Source organism: Triturus cristatus, chromosome 9 (assembly GCF_964204655.1).
Source record: "Triturus cristatus chromosome 9, aTriCri1.1, whole genome shotgun sequence".
In the NCBI taxonomy this organism is placed as follows: Eukaryota; Metazoa; Chordata; class Amphibia; order Caudata; family Salamandridae; genus Triturus; species Triturus cristatus.
The window spans coordinates 46118812-46133626 of NC_140592.1; the positions used below are offsets into that span (position 1 = coordinate 46118812).

The following is a 14815-nucleotide window of genomic DNA, read 5'->3' on the forward strand; positions in this document are numbered from 1 at the left end:
TCCACCCTAGTAACAACGCCATCGTGAAAGCCCGCCCCCTGACCAATCAGAAAGCGCCCTGCAGGCGCCTCCAATCAGATCGCGGCGCTCCATGGAGTCGGCCGGCAGCTGTGAGCAGCGACGCCATTTTGTTTCCTTCAACAGACAAAAGAGAAGGATCGACGCAGCGACCGGACGTACTGCTGTGAGGTAAAGGTTTATTAGGGTGTTACGGTGAAGGCTGGGCTCATGCCACCTTTCTCGAGGGACAGATATGTAACCTAGGTAGTAGTTAATAGCTCCAAACGGAACTGCAGTCTTTAAGTGAGCATTTTCTTTCGTTTTAGTCAGGTTTGTGGTGTCTCTGTGCGCTTCATTTTTTTTCCTCCCCCCCCCCCCCCCCTCCTACAGATGGCTCACCTACCATTATTTTGTCTGATTTAGCGCTGGGCATGTATTTCGGGCATTGGCTTAAAAATGCTGCTTCCCGCCAGGCCGCCGGTCAGAGACTTCGGTCGCCGGTGCAACTGGACCTGCTGCAGTTTCGCCCGAAGCTGCCGGGTTACGAGAGCCTTTGGGTTGCTCGAATTAACGCATTTTTATGTTAAAATTAAGGACATGCCTCCGTTGACTCGGGCGATCGTGTGACTTGGTGAGCCCATAGAAGGCGCTTGTTTTATTTTTTGCGGGGCGGGGGGGGGGGAATAATTCTATGGATGTCAATGGGAGATGTTTATTTACAGGCTGAAGATGAGGCCTAGGCGGATGACAGGTAAGGTGGAGTAAATGGGTAAAATAGTAATGGTAGGGCTATTCCAATCAAAGTCCCTTCAGACCAGTCTATGCCTCTTGAAGACGCGTTTTGAACCGCGTCAAGCACAGGCCAGTGAAGGACTAGACACAACTGTATCCTGAGGATTGACCGGGTGCCTCTCGGGCAGGGGACCGAGTTGGGACTCTTCCCAGGCAGGGGTATGGATCCCCGTTCTTAAGTATTGGGCCTCGGATGTTTTCCCTGTTACACATAGGCAGTTCAGTTCAACTGTGGGAATGGTCGTGCACCGGGTAGGGGGGACCCTGGGTGTCGGGGTGCAGCGAGTCTGGTGCACCCAGTCCTCCGGAGACAGGGAGGGCACTCTGGGGCCCTGGTAGCAGTTGTTCATAGGGGGGGGGCGTTCGTCCTACCCCCTCGCTCGTGCACCGAGTTGAGGGGGGGGGTTCAGTGAGTCCGGTGCACCCAGGCCTCCGGGGACAGGGAGGGCACTCTGGGTCCCAGGCACTATCTGTGGGACCCTGGTAGCATTTGTTCATAGGTGGTAGAGGGGGCTCGTTGTACCCCCCCTGCCGGTTTGGGGTGAGCTGCTGGTTATGTTGGCTAAGGAGGGTTTTGGTGGAGGGCCGGGACCCCTCAGTCAGTTCGGACGTACCGTGGTCGCTGAGGCACAGACCGAGTGGCCGGTGGTCTGACGTGGCCACGAAAAGGCTTTAGATGGCATTGGTGTCGGGTTGGAGCTCCATTGAGGCAGGTGTGACGAGAGAAGGCTCCTTGCTGCCATCCTTCGGATCGCAAGAGCTTTCCGGTGCAGTTCAGTTTTACGCTTTTGTGCGCGAAAGAATCCGTTTCGCATGCAGGAGGTAAAGGGGATTCAGCAGGTGGAGGCGAATAGGCATTTGGGAGGTTTTTGTTGTTGAATGGTGTCGCTGTGACCACACCCAATGCTGGGCTCAGAGCGATCAATGAATTAACATCTTTACAAAGTGACAGCGGGGTGGCGGCTTTACAAAGGGGGTCGTGGAGTGAACGCGTGGTGATTAAATCTGTGTATTTGCGAATCCAGCACCTCGATGAGGCGCTACCTCTTAGACTGGGAAGTACCCCCCCCCCCTTCTTGATAAATAATAGTATCCGCTGTATGTACATCTGGGGCAGCACCCATCGCGCCGATACTGATGCCGAACGTGCTGTAAACAAACACTAGAGGTTAATGCAGCCGCCGTCTAATGGCTCTTTGAAGTGTGGGTACCATGATCCTCGGTGTCGAGAGACTGACATTTTATAGCAGCATCCTCTGGAGTAGGAACACTTCAGGTTAAAGCAGCCATTAGTTTGACTCCTTGGATGTTCCTGGCAAGACTAACATAAGCGAGGACCACCCGTTTGCTGCGTCCCCAACGCACGGATGCAGCAGATCTGTTAACATGATTTGGCCTCTGGCCTACAGTAGCTGTCAGGACACCTTATCGTGCCAGTGTCCGCCGAAATCCCTCCTAATCCTGTTTACCTTTCTTATCGTGGACTTTATTGCTCCGATGTTTGCGCACATCGCCTGCCGTTTTACTTTTCAGTTATCCATTGGGCTCCAGTTTCCCTTTCCTCCTCCGTGGTCATGTCCCCGTGTCCACGTCACTGATGAACTTCAGCAAACAAGGATGCATTGTGCGCGCTGGGCGATCAGTCCCCGCGATTCTCTGGATAGGCAGGAATATTGACGTCTTAGCTATTCCTCGATGTTTCAAGGCTGCCGTGGTGAGTGTAGATGCCTTTCTAGTTATTTTGCCAGAGAACCTGCAGCTGTCCGCAGAATGGTATAATGAGCGCACCATGTTAGCTTCTAACCTCTAGTGGAGTTTCGCACCGTTCGTGCTACATGATCTGCCGCCCACCCGATCTGTAGCTAAGGCCTCTTGTTTTTTGTAAGCATCACAAATGGTAATTTTCAAGGTAAAACTTTCACCTCGTTACTACCCATTTAAACCCCGAATATAGTAATCAGCAACTTGAGGATGACAACTGACAATCATTGCTTTTATGTAGCAAGTAGGGTTTACTAACACCTGGTGCATGTTGTATTAAAGTGAGTGTAGAAAGGTTGTACAGTGAGGACATTAGTCGTACCCCTAATGAAACCGCAGATTTCAACACAAGTCTGTCCTGCAATATATGGGTCAACCATTTCATGAAGTAAAAGACAAACTTGCCTTATACCTCTGGTAGAACGCTATTCTCTGCTTATACAGCTCCAAAAACGCAGAGCACCCCAGATAGGCTGACCAGTTCATGGATGAAACAGACAAAGCTTACCTGGCAATTTGTTAGTCATAACTTTATACGCTGGTTCCCCTATACCAAGAGTTTTTAAAAATGGTTTTGTGGTGCAACATTTTTGTTTTCTTGACGATGTTTAAGCCAAAACATACTGCAACCAAGAGTCCCCAAAGTTCTCGCAGTGAATGTTAGGCGTCATGCTGCTGGTCAGAATATAGAGCAGTGAAGATTAAACGCAGTCATCAAAATGGTTAGCCTGAGGGAGTTTATGGGTGCACAAACCATAGTGCAATGCATTATAGTGTGTGAAATTCAGTGGCTGAAATGCAGCTTTCAGTCTTCCTATGTGAGTGACTGGTTTTGAGCTTGAGTACCAGGCTACCCACGTGTTTGTTTGAGCCAGAAGGTGTCACTGAAGAAGGTGTATCCTGACAGATCGCACGTCTTTTGTTTCTGGAATCAGACCTCCGTATAGCCTGCAATATCGAATGTACTTGCGGCCGATAACTCAAGAGCACGCTTGTTTCCTCACCTCCCCTATCTTTGACTGACGATACATTTTCCTGCATGGTGGGTCCATCTCGTGGGTGGAGGTTGTCACCTTGGTACTGAAAGGGCTTAGTTGAGACTTGAATGTGGTCTATTGAAGGGATTCCCCCAGACACATGGGTCCATCCGCCCTTCAATAGGTACTCAGTAGCCCCTGCATAATCCATAATTTGGTTTGTTCGCTGTGCCATGTCCATTGTAGAGGATCTCCCCCGGGAGTCAACAATTGTGTAGCTCAACAACCGGTGAAGAGCAAGCAGTTGCAATGGAAAGGGTAGTTGAAATCGCAACTGGTATCCCCTATTTGTTTCTTTCCACATGCACTGTGTGTTGCTAACTCCCGGCTGAAATTGAAGTGACCCAATGTGATCCTCCGGTGCATGGGCACATGCCTATTGAACTGAAAGAACTTCGGACACCTTTTTAAATGCCTGGGAGAAGTCAAATCCGTATTTCACTCAGCGCAAGCAGCCCCTCCCAGCACTAAGGGGCAGGCAATTGGATGCCTTGTGGTGATGGGTCCGGATTTAAAATCCTGTACTCCATGCAAGGTGCCTTGAACGCTTCACCTTCAACCAGCGAAGCACAGAACAATCTGTAGTAAGTGCCATTTGAACTCTGGGTGGGTCATGGCCCCGATCTGGATTTATTTTGTGTGCGGGGGGGGGGGGGGGGGGGTTTGAAGGTCTTGATAGATGCAGTTGCTGTGGTGGGGCCTGAAGATCAGCACATCCATTGTCCCTTCTCCTGAAGGTCATGATGTTGGACTTGTCACAGTTAATACCTGCACAGACACACGGTTCAACAATTCGAGTGGTCCTCCATGAAGAAACTAGGGATGAGTCAACCGGAACGAGTAGTTCTCAATGCTTTCTTTCGATTTCATAGTGTTGCACTGCTAACCTGTCAAATGCAGTTTTAAAGTTAATATTAACCATTTTGTCGAATGATTGAACATCGTGGTCTGAGTGAGGAACACGGAGAATGGTAGACAAGTTGTTTTTGTGCCATAAAAATGCGTGGTCTCAAGTAAGCATTATGATTGTGCTGTTGAGCTCCTGCGATCTTTGAATAAAATGCCTTGAAAACATCTTTCTAAGGTGTATGATCTGTATTTTCCCTTATTTTAGCTTAAAAGTGGGCATTGCCTTCATGAAATTAGTAAAATACTGAGTATCTAGAAAACAAAAACTGAAAAGAATGCGCATATTAATGGAGGCCATGGGAAGGGTTGGGAGACTTGTTGTGCGATCCCAAGTCACTTTGCCCTCTTTATCCTGCTGGTTGATTCATGTACTCAGTAACATACTTAGAAGAAAAAATGTATGTCATGAATGTAGAAGAGACATGGGGGAGGGGGGCGGGGGGGGCATATGTACAAGCCCCTATCGCCACAAACGTCACTTTTTGTGATGTTTCTGTGGCGACAGGGGCTTTGCCTTATGTATAAGGCTGCGTTAACATGGCTTATCGCTGCCTTGTAAATAAGGCACCCTTTCACGCTATGTTTAGCGTGAAAGGGGTGGGTGTTCCACCTTAACACCTATTCATTTTTTTACGCTGCCCCTTATTTACAAGGGCAGCATAAATAGGAGGCAGCGCCAAAATAAAGACCTGGAAAAACCTGGTCTTAAGTTGGCAAAACGGGGAGAAATGCTTTATTTCTCCTAGGTTTTGCTTTTTTCACGTGTGCTTCTGCAGCACACATGGAAAAAGCAAAATGCCTTGTATTGTTTATGTGCAGGACGGTCCTCCTTCCTGCACATAAAGAAATCATTTAAAAAAAATGTTTTGCAATTTCTATGTGAACTCCATTAAGCAGCACACATAGATATGACAAAATAACATTTCAGACTTATGTGCAGGAAGGGACACCTTCCTACACATAAACAATCCTCCCCTGCATGCAGACACCCTTGCACTATGGTGGAAGGGTGCCTGCGTTGGCGCTACACTTGTAAGTGTAGCGCCAGCACAGGGGGAAACTCAAGGCTGCACCATATCCTTGTAAATATGGTACAGCCTTGCATTTCTGAAGTGGTGGAGTGAGGAATTAAGCCATGATGGCTAATGCCTCACTCCGCCACTCCCTCGTACATATACCCCTAGGTTTTTTCTAACATACTGCATAATGTACTGACAGGCAGTTCAAAATATCCTGTACCCAGAAAGCCTCGCAACTACACACGCAAAACTGGGACAGATGGTTAGCAGAGGTCAGTTACAGATGACCTAGTTGGGTGTGCAAGACTGCTGTACAGGAAATACCAGTTGATGACTACCATGTGAGGCCCATTCAAACTGCCAGTAACATTCATGGCTATCTACGTTCCCTGGGGGTCTGCTTGTAACATTGAAAATAGATATCCGCCTCCTGATATTGCTGGATGTATCCGCTTTCTTCATCAACGTTGATCACTCAACCATCATTCACACACGAGAGTCTCGAATGAGATCCACTGGCAAAGAACACATTGCCAGAAAGAAAAGACCGCTCCCTGTTCTAAAGAAGGTGGAACCGTTTCTTCCAGAAAGTGACTTCAGAACTGTTGTTCAAGCAGTCCCACTCTCCCATGTGGATATGACCCTGGTGGCCTCCAAGACTCCACACTGACATCCCTAATGGGCCTGATGAAATATGATCATACTACCCTCATCCTGATGGCACTCCCTTGGCTCCCCTTTCTGACCTGCACCATTTTCATAACCAGCTACATCATTTACAAAGTCATAAGCAGCACACCCACTTGTCTTTCTGTATTGGAGACTTATAGTTTTTTTTTGGGGGGGGGGGTGGCAGCAAGCCTTCTCCATCAATGCACTTATGACCTAGAACAACATTCCTGTGTCAAAAAGGAACGTCACAACACTACCTTTGTTTAGGAAAGTACATCTCCTTAAAGAACAACTCATCATGATGCAGCAACGGTCCATTAACCATTGCTTGTTGTACGTTTGCTTCTGACCCCACACAGGACTCTCCTGCTTTTTTGGCTGGTTTTGTGCTATACAAATGCCACAGACTTGCATGAAATGGTTCATCTAGTTTTTCTACAGAACAGTTTGAGTGAGGTGTAATTGGAGGAGGCAGTAAAACCCATTTCATAATCAATACATTCTCTTGTGTTAGAAATTATTAGAGATGTGGCTATGGAAGAAAAGAGCAGAAAGTAGTAATCGTTTGTTATGCTCATTTGATCTTCAGTTATGTGGAAGGTGGTTATATGTCGGATTAAGTAGTTTTTATCCAGATTCATGCTACCAGTTTGCTGCCTCCTGCGAAGTGTGAGCGACATTCTGGGATAAGATACATAGAAGAGTGATACCCGTGTAAAGTGAGTGGGTACGGGGGTGTGAGGGATCCTTAAAATGAAATAATTATTTTGGGTTTCACATGAAAATGTTGTGGTAGATTACGCCAAGGAGAGGGTGTAACATGTCGATCCATCTAATTAAGCTGTAGTTGTGTTGTGATTTGTAGGTCAAATGTAAATTTCTTCATCTGAGGCTACTTCGGCTTGTGCTCCTCCTAGTCACTGATGTCACTTGATCGTCGGCAAATAAAAAACACTTTTAGTCGGGGAAATATAAATGGAGCTTCCATATTTAATGTAACGGAGTGTAGTAATAAAATCTGTGAATCTTATTACACTATTCAATGGCAATGATATGTGCCCTTGAACTTCCAAAATCCTTTGGTTTGAAAACTATCATGGCACTAATGGTGGTAATGGCAGTCTTCCGTTTTGAATTTGGCTTTAAAGACTAACAGTCTGTTAGGTGACAAACTATCCTGGCATCTTACTTGGGAGAAACGTTCCCCATTATAGTTTCTTACCTTCATTTCGACCTAGAGTAAATGAATAGCATGGATTAGGAGTCCTAACTGGCTTTACATATTCTGAGTGAAGCCCCATGGCTGGGTCATGGAATGTTTTGCCTGTTAGAATATGCCAGTGTGCATAAATACAGAAGCTGGGGTTTAGTCACACGTGCAAATGAAAATACTCCGTTTTTTGCATAGTAATGCCTGATCAGTCTGTGAAAAGGGAGATTCTTGGAAAGGGAGCTGGTTGCCTGCCATTTGCTCATAGACTGGTTCCTTGATTCCAAGATCCATAGAGATAACGTTTTCTAGTTTTGGATTGATCTACAAGCAATTTGGATTACTCTTCACAGCAGTCTGATTATCTCGGTTAATGTTCTACAGATCAAAATATATTTTAAGATTTTGAGTGTCGAGGCTGAACTGTTCACCGCTTATTTTCTTCCACAGCACTCCATCCTGTGCTGAACTGATCCTTCTTCACAGAACCGAAAACAGATATTTGTGTAAAGGTCCTTAACTAGGAAGAGGAAATTCCTGGTTTGGAGCTCCTAATTTCTCCTCCTTTGTGATTCTTACACTTAGTTCTTTCAAGGGAATCTTTTCTGATCGAGATCTGTGAAGCAAAAATTGATGGCCTTCTTAACTTGGTTTTTAATTCAACCCATATAGTTGCGAGCCCAGTAGCAGTAAACTAAAGCTGAAGACTCTATTCGGCCTTCCTGTGCTCATCCATAGATGACTGAGCAGCATTCACCTCCAAACCTAATCCATTGAATGTCATATCTCAACGCAGGTAACAGCCCCTACAGAACGTAGAATGTGTCTGAACTTTGAACAGCCACAAGCAGCCGAAAATCAGGTGACCTAGGAGTCTTGGTGATGGAGCCCTAAAAGCCCAGTGGATCATGGCTACGAAGGAGCGTTTAAGAACTGATCCACTCTTTCACCTGCAGACTTCCACAAAGTCCCCAAACCCACTCAGAACCGACAAGTCATATTCGCAACGGAGGTATTTTCTTGAACCTTCTTTGGATATTCATCTTGATCTGTCCCACGTGGTCTCCAGCATCCAAAGACTATAGAGAGCTGGTGCATGCTGATGTAGGTTTTGACTCGCTGCTCTTGTATGATTGGTTGACCCGTCAGTTGCCTGGCACAGGGCAGTACTTTTTCCTGATAGTTGAGTTCTCGTAGAGGTGCCTTTCTGCTCAGACGAAATAGACCTAGATGGGGACATAGAGCAGGAGAAACAAAAGATGGGGAAGGCGACGTATATCAGTGTAAACCTACTGACCGAACTTTGCAAGACCCAGCAATTGAATTTAAATCCCTCTTGAAGGACCATTTTGATATCTGTCGAGCATAACCATGGCCCTGCAGGAGCTTTCCCTAAAAATTGTTGTATACCTGTGGCCTTGTATTGCACATTTAAATGTTCTGTTTTGTCTTCTGCATTGCAGATGAACCCGGAAATGTCTTTCTGCTGGATCTCTGTGTAGCTACCAGTCACGTGCAGTTTTGTGGGCGGTGTTGCAGATGCCCATCGCCCATATATGTCTGGGTTCAAACTGGCGCGGCGTAGTGAGCAAAAGAACTATGGATTTAACCCCGATCTCTTGCCTGGGGGGAATGTTTGATATATTCTGCATTCTGTCGATCGTTTTTCCCCTTTGTTTACCAATTCGAGTTGGCTCAGTAAATAAAGAGAGCAACGTGAGAAAGCCTTTTCTTTCCTTTGTAAGTGGCTGCATGGAGCAACACGAAAGTGCAGAACCAACACGAATGAAGCGGCACAAAAGATGGAGCGAGGAAAATCAAACTGGTGACAGCAGCGTGGAACAGGGGTTGCGGGGAAGGTAAACGGGCGATAAAGCAATACTGAATGGGTGTGAGAGAAGCAGATGTGTGAGAGAGCCTCAGGGAGGAAGACCAGTTGGGAGACATCCGGAAACATGTGCACTCTTGTGAAAGGCCCCACAAGTAGTTTTGCAGAGCTAAGGGGAGGGGGACAGATGGAAGATGAACAAGTCTAACCATCGAATAAGGAGCAGGCAAATAAGGGCAAGCAATTGGCAGGCTGCAAGGCCATCTATGTTATTGGTGAACCTACAATGTATTTTACAGATTTGCTTTTCTTCTGCTTTCCTGTCCCTTCTGGTCCATCATACCTGAAGTTTGATACCCTCACTGAATATAGGTTAGACCTGAGTATGTCCGCCTTTATCTCCAGAATTGTACCAAACATACCTAGTTTTCCATGGGGTTCTCACCAGCATCTAGACATAACTGGTTTCCTCTTTAGACCCCTAATTTAAACTGGGGTACAAATGCATGTTTGTGCCAAAATCTGTTTTTATAATTCTATATCTGATTGAGCGCCTGGCAGGTGTTTGCCCATGGCATAACCGTGTCTGAAATCGAGAAGACAAGTGGACCATGAGGGTTTTAGCAGCTATTTGAGGGACCAAAATTTTGAATTGTGCAGAAATTCCTCATCTGGTGAATACAACTCCTGCAGTATTGGTATTTACTGGTTGCAAAGACAGCACCCATAATGGTATGTCCCTTCGAATGAGCCCCTTAAAATATTTGTATAGTATGTCGATTGTAGTCCCCTTCTGTTGGGAAACACTGACCTCTATTTTTATTTTTGCTTATTTCAAAGACCCCTGTCTACGGCAGCTTCCCTCATGAGCAGACAGGGCTTCTTGAGACATCCAATGAACCGACAGGCTTTGTCAACTTTCGCGATGAACGTCTGGCACAGCTGAATACAGCAACGGATCTCCCTGGGTCTCATGCTTGCATAGCAGAGAAAGCCTTCTGTGTGAATGTCTGTGGTACAGCTAGATCCAGAGATGGAGCTCCCTGGTTCTTGTGTGTGAACGTTGCTGGTACTGCTATATCCAGCTATGGATATGCCAGTGTCATGTGAACATCGCTGGACTAATCCATGGACTTATCTTGTGTGTGAATTAAGTGGCACAGTGGATCCATTAGTGGGTCTCGTGTGAACGTCACTGGTTCAGTGGGATCCAGCAACAGATCTCCCTGGGTCATGTGTGAACGTCACTGGTTCAGTGAGATCCAGCAACAAATCTCCCTGGGTCTCGTGTGAATGTCGTTGTTGCAGCTGGTTCCAGCGAGGGATCTCTATGTTAAAGCGGGATCCAGCAACTGATTTACCTGTGCCTCACATTCGCTGTCTAGTCCAAGTGTGGCCAGCGTTGGCTCTCCTTACAATGTTTCCTTGGGCCTTCAGAGTGGATTGTGCAGGCAGACACCAGCTGACGACCAGGAAGCTGTTTTACCTCTGGCTCTGTCCGCCCTCCTGGTGCGTTTCTGGGGCTATTGCACGTTTTGACGTGTGTGCATTTAAAAGAAGGCGAGTCTGACAAGCTCTTTCCTCCGCAACTGTGTGTGAGATTTTTCGCACAAAAGTGGCGGATGTCTACACGGCCTATATAGACCGTATGTCCATGGTTAAATACCTTTTCCCTCTAGTGGCCTCAGCCAACGTTGTCTTCTCTGGCTGTCAGATTCCTTATGATAGTGGTGTGTTTTGGATACCGAAGCGGTAACCTCATTACTCTACACTTGTTTAGAATTTTTTACTTGCAGTTTTGGTTTATTTATTGATCCGCTGCATTTTGTCATGTTGAAGTTTGTTCATATCATGAGCGCTGTGATGGGCTGTGGATAGCGGTCAAACGGGTTTGCAGAAATGCCAGCAAGTTTCTTGATCAGTGGGTTTTCCTTTTGAACTATTCCTTTGTAGAATTTCTTGCTGAGTTTGCAGAGATGGTAGTCTAACATCTCAACGCCTAGATCTCTGGAGGTCTGCTGTTCTTGCGAAGCAAGGACACCTGCTGCTATCCATAACGCCTTGCTCTTTACTTTCTGCAGGTCTGTCCGACACTTTGGATGACAACCAATTCATGCCGGTGAAGCGTATGTCATTGGTCAAATAATTATGTTGATTGTTCGCACCATGCTCGCATAGACATCGACTTGGTGTAGCCAGTTTGGTTGATGCTTTCTGGTAAGTCTTCTCTATGTGGTGCCTCCAGCTGAGTTTGGAGTCAAGTGTCACCCCCTAAGTATGTTGTTTTCCCACTTGATCTCCTCTCCAAGGAGGAGGATCAGAAGTTGATGTTGATAATGTTGCTGTGGTTTTGCTTGTGTTGTTATCTGCCCGTCGCTGTACTAGTGTCGGATTGGTAAGGCGGGCAATGGCCGAGGGGCCGGCATTGAAGTTCCAGCATTGTCCTGCTATTTTGGCAGCCTGGGTGGCACGTTTAGCTGTGTTTGGTGTGTTCAGATGCCGCCAGTGGCCCAGTAAGACCAAAGTGGCCTTTCTGGAGGGAGATGGGCATCCATTGCCTCCCTTTTATCAATGGGCAGAGGTGTCGCTCCCTTTCTCTCGCTAGCCCGACCAATTAATGTATTCATACTGAGCGGGGGTAGGTGGCCTGAGCAGAAATTGCCTCACTTGTTTTCAGGTGTTTATATAACATCGCCGAAGCAGTGTTTTGCGAAAAGGCAATATGCAAATGTGGGACGCTTTTTAGGTCTCGCCTGAGCCAGCGCATGCCTTGCTCGGCGAGACATATAGTAAACAGGGCTTTTAAAAGTGCGACCGCACTTTTGTCTGGCATTCTGCGTGCGTGCACAGGCACGAGCAGAGGCGCCATATGGCTTTCGTCTCGCTCGGCCAAGCACGCGCACCTCGCTTCAATGCCCCTCACCCACCACAGGGCGCATCTCGCAGCTTTTTTATTTTAACTTTGAGTGCGAGGCGCGCGCGGCAATGCTTGTTTAAAACTCTGCTCAAGATTAACAAGTAAATGTCCTGTTCTATCTCCAGCCCACAACCCCCACGTCTCTGTTCACAATATTGACGCGTCCAAAGTGCGCAGATATAAATTCTTTTGAAAATCAGACTTATACTTTCCGCATTGTACTGTGGCTGAATTAATAAAACGCGTCATGTACCTGGCAAGCTTAGGTGTACTGTATTAATAAAACTGTTGGTTTATTGTATGGCTTAGGAGGGACGTGTTCTAGTTTTGACTCGAGTCTTTTAGGTGATAAGACACAAAGCCGTACCATAACAGAACCAGGAAGTTATTGAGAGGAAGTACTTTTGACATTCCATTACGACGTTCCTGACGCAGCGCCTCTCAATGATGCTCACCGTGACGTAGCCCGGGCCTCTATCCTTACCGGGCTGCAGCTGTGACCTGCATTGTTAAGGGGCTGCGAGCGTATGCCGAGGGCGTTTATTTAATAATGTGGCTGGAATGTGTTTATGCTCCGAGGGTGGGGAACGCTGAAGCAGCCGTTTTTTTTTTTAAACCAGTCTGCCAGGAACGCTGATACGGAAAAATAGATTTTAATGGCAAACCAGGACCTTTTGCGCCAGTGCCCGCGATCCCTACTGCCTTCTCTAGGCACAGACACAGTTACAGCATTCCCATCATTGCCCTAAGGCTTAGCTACACAGACGCAGGGGTTGAATTCCTGTCTTGTGTGTGTCCTGTGCGGCCAGAGAGGGCAAAATGATGCTGCATATTTGCCTAACAAATGCAGTCAGAAAATGAAAATTATGCGACATTATGCGGCAAAGTTTGCTACAGTATTACTTAAAGATTTTGTCTTTTTTACACATTAACAGTCTGGACAAAGGTTTCCCCTCATCGGTATCGGTCTCACACCCAAATACAGTTCTAAGCAACTAAAAAGTTAACCAGAAGACCTTGCAAGGGGCTTCCACTGCACAGCAACACGTCCCTTTATTTTTAGGAACTTCAGACACGTTTCAGAAAGATTTTTTTTTTCTTTTTTAAATCAGCAGATTAAGCAGGACATGATGTATTATGTGGCAAACCCTTAATTATGCTGAGAAGCAAAAGTTGCAGAATTCCAGTGGCCTGCTAATGTAGTGTAGTGGTTCAACCGAAATTACTTAAACTCATTTACGACATTCCTTTAATCCTACTAATGTCAAAAATTGAAGACATTCAGCAAAAAGAAACTGTTCCTCTTGCAACCATGACGTATTATAATATTTGGTGCCAAACTGAACTAAGAAACTCTGTGATACATATGGGAATACATAGATGCTGGGTTTCAAAGTCCTCAGGAGCCAGCAATTCAGTTAACTGGCACTGGGATATGAGGTCCAGCAGCCTTTCTAAGAAAGCAGGTCTCCTCTGGGTATATTATATCAAAGAGCTGCACAGAGAAGATGACTCATGCCCGAGAAACGCATCTGCTTCACCTACACTGGGTGTATTAGCATAACGACTGAATATTGACTGAAGTGAGCATCTTGAAATTCTGCATCAAACGGAACAACAGGGGAAGAAGGAAAAACAAAAAGGAGGATTGATTGAAAGAGCATCCCTAGCATATTTCTGCCCATACTGCAGTTTCGCCTGACACTAAATATTAATTTTCAGACTTCCTCCAGTGATTCCATCTACTGTAGTTTCATGCCAGACTTCCCATTTCGCTTGTCTTCCTTTCTGCACCTGAAGGAGTCTGCCCACGCGCATCTTTCTTCTTTACCAGATAAAAATATTTTATACCAATCCTTGTATTTTAGATCAGAATTGAGAACAGCGAGAGATTTTCCTTAACTACTCTGCTTTTCTTTGCTAGACAGAGAGCACGGGTACTTTTTGGACCTAACAGATTCATAAGATGTGCCTTAAAGTTCGTAACAAAGCAGCTTACGAAGGTAACAGGATTAAACAAGCATTGGCATAGCCAATAGGTCTCGCTTTTGGGACCTTATAAGTTTTTAGCCATGCAACAGTTGATGTTATTGCACCAAGGATATTGTGCTGCATAACTAAATACTTACAAGGTCCCAAAATCGAGACCTATTGGCTATTTCAATGCTTGTTTTAATTATCAGACCTTGACCCACAGCAAGAGTGAGAAAGACCGAAAACGGAGACAGGAGGAGTAAACGCCTCTTTCTTCCCACCTTGTATTGAGCCTGGCTCTTGAAAACTAGGAAAACATTAAAACTAAAGGGGAGTGTACAATTGTAGTAATAAAAGGGCTTTAAGTGCGCTGGGCCCTGTTGAGTCCGAGTACCGGCAGTAATTAAAAAACATTAAAGCCAATACTCACGCCTTTGCCAATGTCTTTAAGCCAAGTTGTAGACCATCATGGCTGCTTTGCAGCCTGACTAATCGCTACATATTTTTTTAGATCTCGCCTAGCATGGCTGCGCACATGCGCAGCTCGCTCGGCGAGGTTTAATGTTTTGGAGGAGTTTCAGTAAAGGGCTTTAAGCCCCGCCCCTCTTTTCAATTGGCCGGCGTCACCGTTTATGCTAAACGGTGGCCAGTCATTGGAAAAGAGCTTTGGCTTTTTCTGCCGTCCCACTTGGACGG

General features: G+C 46.1%; 1 protein-coding gene across 4 annotated transcripts in view; it reads left to right on the plus strand.

Moving 5' to 3' along the window:
• The window catches only part of IP6K2 (inositol hexakisphosphate kinase 2), a 52896-nt gene that overhangs the window by 15290 nt on the left and 22791 nt on the right, over nt 1–14815 (plus strand). The window contains exons 1-2 of one of the 4 annotated variants that reach the window (XM_085624360.1): nt 148–189; nt 11310–11445. The exons of 1 other annotated variant lie outside the window; for it this stretch is intronic. The gene's annotated coding sequence lies outside the window, so the exon portion shown is untranslated. Of the gene's footprint in view, nt 1–41; nt 304–11309; nt 11446–14815 lie in introns of those variants that run through there. 2 more of the 4 variants (XM_085624358.1, XM_085624361.1) reach the window with 2 other exon arrangements.